This window comes from Dromiciops gliroides, chromosome 1 (genome assembly GCF_019393635.1).
Source record: "Dromiciops gliroides isolate mDroGli1 chromosome 1, mDroGli1.pri, whole genome shotgun sequence".
Classification (NCBI taxonomy): Eukaryota; Metazoa; Chordata; class Mammalia; order Microbiotheria; family Microbiotheriidae; genus Dromiciops; species Dromiciops gliroides.
Window position 1 is genome coordinate 572,023,875 of NC_057861.1, and position 11,653 is coordinate 572,035,527.

At 37.3% G+C, this 11,653-nt stretch overlaps 1 pseudogene; it reads right to left on the reverse strand.

The window, feature by feature from the left end:
• Positions 1 to 3,172: 3,172 nt before the first annotated feature.
• LOC122751920 lies at positions 3,173 to 9,886 on the reverse strand (annotated as a pseudogene).
• Between the last annotated feature and the right edge of the window lie 1,767 nt (positions 9,887 to 11,653).

Below are 11,653 nucleotides of genomic sequence, written 5' to 3' on the forward strand. Positions count from 1 at the left end.
AAAAATATAAAATACCCAAAATTTTAGAAGACTAGAGATCCTAAGTAACCCAATTTCAGAAAAATATATAGATCTGGCTGTAAAGGAACTACCAAAGAAGACTAGATATTAATGGATTAATGGGAGAATTCTATCAAATTTTTTTTTTGGTGGGGCAATGAGGGTTAAGTGACTTGCCCAGGGTCACACAGCTAGTAAGTGTCAAGTAGCTGAGGCCGGATTTGAACTCAGGTCCTCCTGAATCCAGGCTGGCACTTTATCCACTGCACCACCTACCTACCCCTTCTATCAAATTTTAAAGGACAGTTATTACTCATACTTTATAAATTGTTCTCAAATGTTGAAAAGGAAAAAACTCTACCAGAATCCTTTTATGAAATATACAGTCCTAATACCTAAACCAGGGAAAGATAAAACACAGAAAATTTTAGGCCAATATCATTAATGAATATTGACTCAAAAATATAAAACAAAACTCAAACAGACTTCAGTGATTTATCCTAGAAATCATTCTATGACCAATTGGGATTTATACCAGGGACATAAGGATCACTAAATATTAATAAAACAGTTAGCATAATTAACTATATTAAAAACTGAAAAATCCAAAATCACGTCATTCCAATAGATGAAGAAAAAAACATTTAACAAATTATAACGCTCATTTATACTTAAAAACTCTACAAAGCATAGGCATAGAGGGACCTTTTTAATATCATAAAAAGTTTATATATATAAAACAAAAAGCAAGCATCATATGCAAAGGGGATACAAAAGCAGAGGAAAGGAGAGAGGGAGCTCAGGGATAGTGGGTACTAAGGAGATACGAGTTCTATGCCTGAAGTAATCTTGAAGGTGAGGATGTTCCCAAGGCATAAGGGAGAAGTCCAGGGGATGGGAAATGAAGAGACAGCTGGCTTAGGCACCTTACTTAAAAGCAGGTTTTGGGAGGAGTGCTTCACTATGTACTCTCCACTAGATCATAGTTCTTATAATATGGCTGTCAAAGTTGTTTGTCTTTATTGGAGTTGCATAAATTGTTCTTTTGGGTCTGCTTATTTTATTCTGCAACAGCATATGTCTTGCCCTGTCTTTTTAAAATCATCTTTTCTTCATTTGTTAAAGTACAATAATATTCCATCACATTCACATACCACAACTTATTCAGTCAATTACTTAATTGTTGGAAATCCCCTTAGTTTCCGGTTTTTTGCCACCATAAAAAGAGCTACTATAAATATTTTTGTACCTTTTTCTATTTCTCTGATCCACTTTGACCTAGCAGCGGTATAGCTGAGTCAAAGGGCATACATTGTTTTTTTGGTTTTGTTTTTTCCCTTAGGGTTTTATTTCCCCCCAATTATACATAAAAACAATTTTTATCATTCATTTAAAATTTTTTTAAACTTTTTTCCATGCCTTTATTTTTTCCAATTACATATAGAGACAGTTTTCAACATTCAATTTTATAAAATTTGAGTTTCAAATATTTCTCCTATCCTTCCTTGCCTCCCCCTTCTGAAGCCAGCAAGCAATCTGATATTGGTTATACATTACAATCATGTTAACATATTTCCACATTAGTCATGTTGTAAAAGAAGAATCAGAGCAAAAGAGAAAAGCATAAGAAGAAACAACAACAAAGCAACAACAGAAGTGAAAATAGTATGTTTCAATCTGTGTTCAGACTCCATAGTTTTTTTCTGTATGCGGAATCTTTTAGCATTGTCTTAGATCATTGTATTGATGAGAAGAGCTAAGTCTCTCACGGTTGATCATCACACAATGTTGTTGATACTGTGTACAATGTTCTCTTGGGTATGCATATTTCACTCAGCATCAATTCATGTAAGTCTTTTCAGGTTTTTCTGAAATCTGCCTGGTTATCATTTCTTTCTTTCTTTCCTTCTTTCTTTCTTCCTTCCTTTTTTTTTGGATTTTTAGTACTTTTGATTCATTAGTCAAATGAGGGTATATTTCAAATAAGCATTTTGTGCCAAATCCAACTCCAGTTCAACAGACTAAGATTCCCTCCCACAAAACTGTCATTTATTTGGTCTGTCTGCAACCATCTGCATAATAAATAAGAACTGCTACAAATGTTCAATATACCAGCATATAAAACCAAGCAACATGTATCTCAAAATAGTCATGACCTTAAAACAAATTTCTCAGAAAAAATACAACACAAGATTAAGCTTCTGCAATATCATTTCCTTATAAAACTCTAGTAAAATATTTTTCTTAAAAATTAAATAATGAAACACCAAACCAATTATATACAGCACACACGAATGAGTCAAAACACCCAATTCTTGGTCTCTCTTGTGGCAAGAAGTTCTATCACATTTTGTAGCACTAGAAAGCAATTCAGTCAAGACCCCTAACTCATGAAGCACTCAGCAAGAAAATGTCTACAGCTCCACACTTGACTTTAAGTGGAGAGGTCTGACTGAAGTCTCCAAGAAGAGATCTCATGTTTACTTCAATGAGCAGAAAGTTTAAAATTTTTTTCTGAGACCAACCAATGTGGTCTTTTAAGTTTACTGCTTCTAACTCCAAGCTATGTATTTGAGAATAATGCTTTGCTTAGTATATGGTAATTTGTCCATTTGAAAGAGGTCTCTCTTTGAATTGTTTCCCTAGTTCACTCTAGCATTTTGCCTTACTATGGTAAAAAGAAAAATATATTTGGTCTTACAACTGGTTTCAGATACCAAATCAAGGAAAACTGGTAAGAACCTAAAGGATCAGCACATCTCTAAGAAATGAGTTTTGACTTAAAAAACACAAAGAATACATAAATAATCTTTCTATATGTATATCATCACAAAATTCCTTAAGTACACACTTGCAAAGCTACCATTTTAGCTTGGGAAATCTTAGAACTCAGTTAGAATGCTCAATAAATGTCCTACTGTCACCAAGATAAGCTGGATTCTTTTCTGCATTCAAACCATATTCCTAACAAGTATAGGATACACTTCTCAGCCTTTTCCCTCATGCTAATCTTTTCACACTCCCTTCCCAATGATTAGCAAAAATGACAATACAGAACACCTAAATAGTTTGTGTCATTTAATAAAAACTTGTCAAAAATTCCTTCCACTAAAGCAAACATTATCAATTTTTTTTGTTTCCTTCTTATTTTTCTCTAATTTATAAGTCCTGTCTATGTTCTCTGACATTTGGCTGCACTTGGACTTGAGGGATTGCTGTTTGCATTTAAGACTTTTTCTGTGATTCGGTTGCGTTTCCTCTTGACTGCGCCTTCTTTAGACCTAGAATCTGATGAGCTCTTTTCTTTCTCTTTGCCACTGGAGTTTTCAGTTCCTTTCCCCAAACTTCCTGAAGATGTAAAAACATCTTCAGTACCAGTGTTTGTATCCACTTCTTCCTTTATTTTTTCCTTCACTTCATCTTCAATCATTACTTTTCCTTCTTTGACCTCTTGAATAATTTCTTCAGGTAGGATGAAGTTCTTCTCTGAATTAGGGAATGGAAGAATCTCAGACTCAAGAAATGCTTGCATACCATACACAGTACTGAAATGGTCCTAGATGACTTTGGAGATCTGCCTCCCTATGTTCTGACTGAACCTGTCCCTGATGCAGATCATGTGGAAGTGCCGGCTCACAGCAACTGGTTTGTGCCCCAGAATGGCATGGAAGAGGCATACTTCCACCTCAGGACTCCACACAATGACATCCTCAGGGCGGGCCGGCACTGACTCCATGGGGCCCTTTTCTCTTCTACTGGCAGGGCCCAGGCCAGAACCAGGGCCACTGCCCCCCACTGTCACTTCCATTGCCTCTGTCACCATCACTCACTCCCCAGCCAGGGCCGCCGCTGCAGCTACTTCCATCAGTGGTGACTTCGGCTTCTCCCACCTGCTAATCATTTCTTACAGCACAATAGTATTCCATTACATTCACAAATCACTTGTTCAGCCATTCCCCAAGTGATGGGCATCTCCTCAATTTCCAATTCTTTGCCACCACAAAAAGAGCAGCTATAAATATTTTTTGTACATGTGGGTCCTTTTCCCTCTTTTATGATCTCTGTGGGATATAGGCCTCATAGTGGTATTGCTGGGTCAAAGAGTATGCACCGTTTTATAGCCTTTTGATCTCCAGAATGGTTGGATCAATTCACAACTCTACCAACAGTGCATTAGTGTTCCAATTTTTCCCACATCTTCTACAACATTTATCATTTTCCTTTTTTGTCTTATTAGTTAATTGTATAGGTATGAGGTGATACCTCAGAGTAGTTTTAATTTGCATTTCTCTAATCAGTAGTGATTGAGAATATTTTTTCATATGGCTATAAATAGTTTTATTTTCTTCATCTGGAAACTGCCTGTTCATATCCTTTGACCATTTCTCAATTGGGGTGGACATATACTGTTAAGCAGATGTCCATTTTTTTTTTATATAATTCCAGACTGCTTTCCAAATTGGTGGTACCCATTCACAGGTTCACCAACAGTACAACATGTTTAGATATAGCTTGGATTTGATGATATGTGGTCCCTACCAAGTCTGACATTCTGTGATTTTGTGAAAGTGGGATGATGGGAAGTGAGTCAAAGCCATATTGAGAGGGATATTTTTGATGACTATTCTAGCTCTAAGGCCTATTGAGAATGTCAAAGAACAAAACACAAGATAGCAAACTGGAAGGGGAAAGGAGAAACACATACCCTTTTGGTCTTAACTGGTCAGTTTGTGGAGATATGGTATAGTTACTGCTATTACAAATTATATAATCATAGTGATTAGAATAATTTTCTTTTCCCTCTCACCAGATGTTTTTCCATTTTCTCATCAGATTGGAGAATACCAGGAAGATGCAGCATTTGTGACTGTTTTCTTCATACCTTTACCATAAACTCAAGGAAAAGAGATCTAAAGGAAAGAAATTATCAAATGTGATATTTAGGAAATAGTATGTAGCAGGAAAATCATAAACTCTGAAAGCAGAGCACATGCATTCAAATTCTTCAAATCTTATCATCTGTATGACCTGGGTCAAGTGCCTTTAACTCCATGGGTCTCAGATTCTTCAAAAATAAAATGAGGGAGTTGGACTAGATAGTTTCTGAGGTACCTTCCAGCCCTAAGTCTATCATCACTTAAACCCTAGCATAGGTCAAGGAACTTGGTGGGTTTTTTAAAGAACTGTTTTAGAATTTATTTCAGTATAATTAGTTTCCTTTGTAATCCTTTGCATTTTGATTTATGTACTTAAAAACATTATTCTGAGAAAGGATTCATAGGTTTCACCCAATAGTCAAAGAGGTCCATAACACATACAAAATAGGTTAAGAAGCACTGTTTTAAAGGCCTTTTGCAACAATTAAAGACAAAATAACTTAAATAAAATCATCCAGAATTTACCAAATACCTGTTCTATGTAAAGAGCAGCAAGGTGACAGAATGGATAGAGTGCCAGGCCTGGAGTCAGGAAGTTCCTGAGTTCAAATTTGGTCTTAGACACTAGCTGGACAAGTCACTTAATCCTGTTTACCTCAGTTTCCTCATCTGTAAAATGAGCTGGAGAAGAAAATTACAAACCACTCCAGTATCTTTGCCAAGAAAACCTCAAATGGGGTCATGAAGAGTTTGACATGACTGCAAAACCACCAACTGAATGCTATGTAAGGTGATGTCAAATTTGTCATCTCTCCATTATTAGTTATCAAAGCATTCTCCCTAGATCTTTCCTTTATATTCATCTCATGTCCTTATATCACAATTATCTTTGTACATTTTTTTAACCACCTATCAGACTGTAAATCCCTTGGGATCAAAGTACATATCCAGTCTTTCTTCTTATCCCCAGTACTTTGAACATAAAAGGCAGTTAATTTATTTATTAAATTAAACGGACAATAGATGAAGGTGTAGAAGAGATCACATAATCTGAGAACTGGAAGGAACTTCAACAATGATTTATCATATCTTAAAGAAACCCCATATAACATACCCAACAATATTCCAAATGGTCATATAACCTCTGCTAGAAGATCTACAATGAAGAATTGTGTTTAGGTGCATGCTACTTTTTTTTTGTTGTTTGTTTGTTTTTTTGAAGGGCAATGAGGGTTAAATGACTTGCCCAGGGTCACACAGCTAGTAAGTGTCAAGTGTCTGAGGCCGGATTTGAACTTAGGTCCTCTTGAATCCAGGCCCGGTGCTTTATCCACTGCTTCATCTAGCCGCCCCACATGCTACTTTTTGACAGCTCTAATTGTTAAGTTTTTCCTAAGAGCTAGAGCTATAAATCATCAATAAGGTTCCAGGCCTAATATCCTATAAATACTTCACTTTTATCTCATTCTCATTGCTCTCTTCCTTTCTCCTTCATTTAATGTGTCACTTGCTATCATGGGGTTGAGATGCTGGTTAACCATCCTCCCTCAAGCCTTTTCTTACTCAGAAATCTGTTATTCCAAGTCTCCTTTAAGTCTTTTTCAATGTAGAGTTCTAGGACTGACCTTTCCTATCACGTCAACTCAATTATGGGGCCTTCTGTTATGGTGTGTCTCATTTTGCTCAGTTGTGGTAATGTCTAATTTGAACTCTTAAGCTCCTCAGGGAAGGGATCTTGTCATTTTGGCTTTCATTTTGCAGAGAATCATGTACCCAGTCAACAGTGCCTAACAATAAGATCTTGCTAACATATGTTTTCTGCGTTATTAAGGTCAATATGAGGAAAATCCCATCTGCTACTTCTGTATTTAATACTCTTTCCTCCTTCTCAACCCCATTCTATGCATCTCATTTTTCTGATAGGTAGAGAAACTTACACCAATTTGGATTAACTTAGGTCAATTTTTAAATATTATAGCTCTCAGGGATGTAAGTTTAGATTCTGAGTCATTAAGTATTTTTAAAGCCCATTAGTCTTTTCAATGTATCTTCATTCAGTATTTAAGAGGCCCCCTATTTGCCAGGCACTGGGAATATAAAGACAAATAAGACAATCCCTGTCCACAAGGAGCTTTTATTCTACTAGAAGGAGAGAAGTAAGGAAGAGGGGAGTGGTATACAACATATTCATGGATAAGTAAAGTAAATACTAAATAAATACAAAGTAATGTGTTGAGGGAGATGGAATACAGACTGGAAGAATAAATATCTGGAAGAATAAAGAAAGGCTTCCTATAGGTGACACCTGACCTGAACCTTGAAGGAAGTTAGGGATTCCAGTGTAAGGAATTAATTGTAATTTGGGGTTTCCATGACCCCATCTTTGCTTCATCATGGTCAGACTAAAAAGATGTAACCTTGAAAAGCCCAAGAGAAGATGGGCGTGTATTTGAAGAGATAATAGAACAAACAAAAGGAACTCTGATCAGATTTGTCATGTATATTAGGTGGGACTGAATAACACAAAGAATATTTGATTGAGTCAAAGCATCCAACAAAGTACCTAAGCCCCACCTAGGAGTTCCTCCACACCCACATGGGCCTGGCCAAATTATAATGGAGACAGCCCAGGGGATATGTTGAACCAATTGGAGACTCAGCATGGCTAAGAACCTCCCTTCCAGTGGGAGAGGCAGGAAAGGAAATGGAGAAATTGGGGGGGGGGGAGAAAAAAAGGAGAAAGAAGCTGGTCATGGTTGACCTTCAGACTGAACCAGAGGACACTGCACAGCTAATTCTCCTTAGAACTACAGATTACAGGTGGTGGTGAGTTTGTGTTGTTGAAGCAAGGCTAGCTCTTTAGGCCAGCTGAGCTGGAAGCAAGTTTAGGGTTTGAGTCAGTTTTTGTTCGAGCCAAGCTATAAGTGGAACTTATTCGAGCTACCTAGGGGCCTTTTTACCCTAGAGATTTAGATTCTAACCATCTTGGAAGTGGGTCATATCTTTCCCTTTCTCATTGTCCCTGGCTCTATTAACTTCATTTGTGTGGTAAATTTGTTCCCATTAATAAAACCTGATTTATTTGTGGAAAAGAAGCTGTTAATCTCCTTTCTCATCAGTCTTAGTGAAAGAAATTTTTTTAAAAAGGCAGGTTGGAAGGGAGGAAACTCTGGACCTAGAGATCTCTCATTATTTTCTGAACCCCAATATTACAGCGAGCCACCCAATTAACTCTCCCCATACTAAATTTGGTCTACACACCAAGAAGTAGGAGGCAGCTTCAAATCCTACTTCTGATGCTTATTCCCTGTGTGAGATTTGACAAATCATTTATCTAATATGTGCCTCGGTTTTGCCATGTGCAAAAAAGAGGAGGCTTGAACTAGATGGCCTCTGTGATCCCTTCCAGCTCTAGATCTACAATCTCATCACAGGGAGGGAATCTACTTTGTAATCTGTTTAATCTACTTTGAGACCCTATAATGTTGTCAAAGTTTCCTCAGTTGTTCAAGATTTTCTCTCCTTTCTTCTGAAGGTAGCAGGTTGAATGGACAGTATTAGAGATCCTTCTGTTAGTTTCTTAGTTTCCCACCTCTCCCTATAGCTTCTTTTTTTTCCCCTATAGCCTCTTGATTGAGAGGAGACAAGCTTCAGTTTCCTCATTTATAAATGACCCTTAACCCCAAAATCTTTCAAATGATCCTTATGTAAAAAGATAGAGGGAAGTAGTCTAGATGGATAGTATAGTTACGTGGTTTCTGACCTGGTTGAATGACAAGATTCAGATGGTTCTTTGTGGACCAAAGTCACGTTGGAAGGGGTTGCCTAGTGAAGTGCTTCAGGGACCTGCCCATGGGCTTGTGCTAAAGAACAGTGACTTGGATGAAGGCATAGATTTCATACTGATTAAATTTGGGGGGGGGGGTAATTGGGGTTAAGTGACTTGCCCAGGGTCACACAGCTGGTAAGTGTCAAGTGTCTGAGGCCGGATTTGAACTCAGGTACTCCTGAATCCAAGGCCAGTGCTCTATCCACTGTGCCACCTAGCTGCCCCATGCTGATTAAATTTGGAAGCAACATTAAGCTGGGAGGAATACTTAACATTTTGGTTGAAAAAATGAGAGGCGGCATGATACAGAGTTCAAATCCTGATTCTGCTACTTAACTCCTTTGTACAAGGTTCTTAACTTCTCTGGGGTTCAGTTTCTTTATCTGTAAGATAAGGGGCTTTAAGGGAGCAGCTAGGTGGCACAGTGTATAAAGCACCAGGCTTGGATTCAGGAGGACCTGAGTTCAAATCCGGCCTCAGACACTTGACACTTACCAGCTGTGTGACCCTGGGCAAGTCACTTAACCCGCCCCCCCCATGGCCTCACCAAAACAAACAAACAAACAAAAAAAGATAAGGGGCTTTAGCCTGAGGTTTTATCTCACATCCAGAAAACTGTCAAAGATAACAAAAGATAGGAATAATCAATGCTGGAGGGATTGTGGAAAGACAGGTCCAGTAATGTGATATTGGTAGAGCTGTGAATTGGTACAACTATTCTGGAAGGCAATTTGGAATTATGCAACAAAGTGATTAAAATGTCCATACTCTTTGATCTAGAGATTTCACTGCAAAGCAATACCCCAAGAGGTAATTAACAAAAAGAAAGGCTCCATTTACATCAAAATTTTTATAAAAGCCTTTTTTTGTGTGTGGTAGCAAAGAACAGAAAACAAAAGTAGATGCCAATTGGTTGGAGAAAGGCTAAACAAATGTAGCTTATTAATGTAATAGAGTAATACAGTATTGTAAGAATGACAAACGCAGTAAATACAGAGAAACATGGATGGATTCACATGATTTGATGCAAAGTAAAGTATGTATAAACTACGTTGAAGGGTTAGTCAATAGTCAAGAAGGATGAGGACAGGGAAGGAAATCCTATCCAGCCTTCAAGACTTACCTCAAAGTTTGATCTCCATTTTTCCCTGACCATGCCAAACTGGGGTGATCTTTGCATCCTCTGAAGTCATTTAAAACAAAAACAACAAAAAAGAGACAATACTTAATGAATTGTCTCTTTTTTGTTGTTTTTTTTCTTTTGTTCTTTTCTTAAGCTTTAAAAATTAAACTAAAAGACAGAATTTTTCATTGTTGTCTAATAATAATCATTAGCATTTATATAGCACTTTAAGGTTTACATGGTACTTTACTAGTGTGTTTGATCCTCACAATAACTCTGGAAGATAGAAGTAATTATTGTCATCATTTTACAGATGGGGAAACTGAGGCTCAGCGAGGTTAAGTGACTTTCCCAGGATCACACAACTAGTAAGTATTTAGTAAGATTCAAACTCAGATCAGTCCTGACGCTTTGATCTATCCATTATACTATGTAATTGCCTCTGTACTAACCAGCTACATATAACCTTAAGAAAGACAATTAACACCTTATCCTCTAACATAAAAGGTGGCTGTTGGAATAGATTATCTCTAAGATCCCTACCCATTCTATGACATTCAATCCTATTTTCATATTTTATACCTTTTCTTCTTAATTCAAATGAAAACTCCTTAAGGGTAAGGTTCTATCTTATACTTTTAATCCACTACAACATCTATAATATATAATATAACAACATAATAGGAACTTAATGAATATTTACTAAAGTCTCCAATTTTATTTTAAATAGACAACTTCTTCCCACTGATCTTTCATCCCAAGCTCCTTTCCAGAGATAGCATTTGAAGCAATTGGGTTAGCATGAAGAGTTAAGTCACCTGCAGGGCAGAAATGCAGTAGTAGAGAAGAAATGAAATGAAATGTTTAAATTCTAAGACCCAAGCAAAATGTTGTGGAAGATTACAGAAGGTATCCTCACGCTCTTGTCTTGAAGCCGGATCTGTATCTCACTCTGAATCTATTAGACTATTAAGTTGTGGATGAGCTTGACAAAGCAAAGATACTAAAGGCAGCTCTGAGACTCCATGCACAGAACAAACTGAAGGGTCCAGATTTCTTTCATCTACACAACTCATTCCTCAAGGAAAAGCAATGAATGAATAAATGAGTAAAGGAGTGAATGAGTGATTGGATTGAATGAATGAAAAAACATTTATTGAATGTGTCCTATGTGCCAAGTACTTAGCTAAGTAGTGAAAATACAAATAAAAAAAGAGGCCATCCCTGTCCTTAAGGAGCTCACATTCTAATAGGAGAAGACAATACAGATAGAGGAGCCATGGCCAAGGGAAGGGAGTTTTGGTCTGGGGAATGCAGTGGTAGTGAAGACAGTCAATTGACATGGGGTGGGGTGGTCTATAGATGGTGTGCCTGTGGTGGCAAGCAGATGGCAAGACAGCTGGATGGGATGTAAAGATGAAGTCTTATATCCGAGACCAGCCAATAGCTATAGGGAGAACCAAGTCAACAAACAAATAAGATGGATCCTAGGGCAGGAGCTCTGAAGATGAGCACAGATGTCATCTGCACTCACTCTTGAAAATGTCTTCTAATTTAATTCCACTATTTACTAGGTAAGTGACCTTAAACTCTCTGAGCCTCAGTTTCCTAATCTTTAAAATTAAGGGGTTGGACTAAACCAGTTCTTAACCATTTTTGTGTCATGGATGCCTCTAGAATCCTAATAAAACCTACTGACCCCAGTGCTTAGCACAGTGCCTGACACAGAGTAGATGATTAATAAATGCTTATTGACTGACTTCTCAGAATGTTTTTAAATGCATAAAATAAAAATATATAGGATTACAAAGAAAACCAATTATA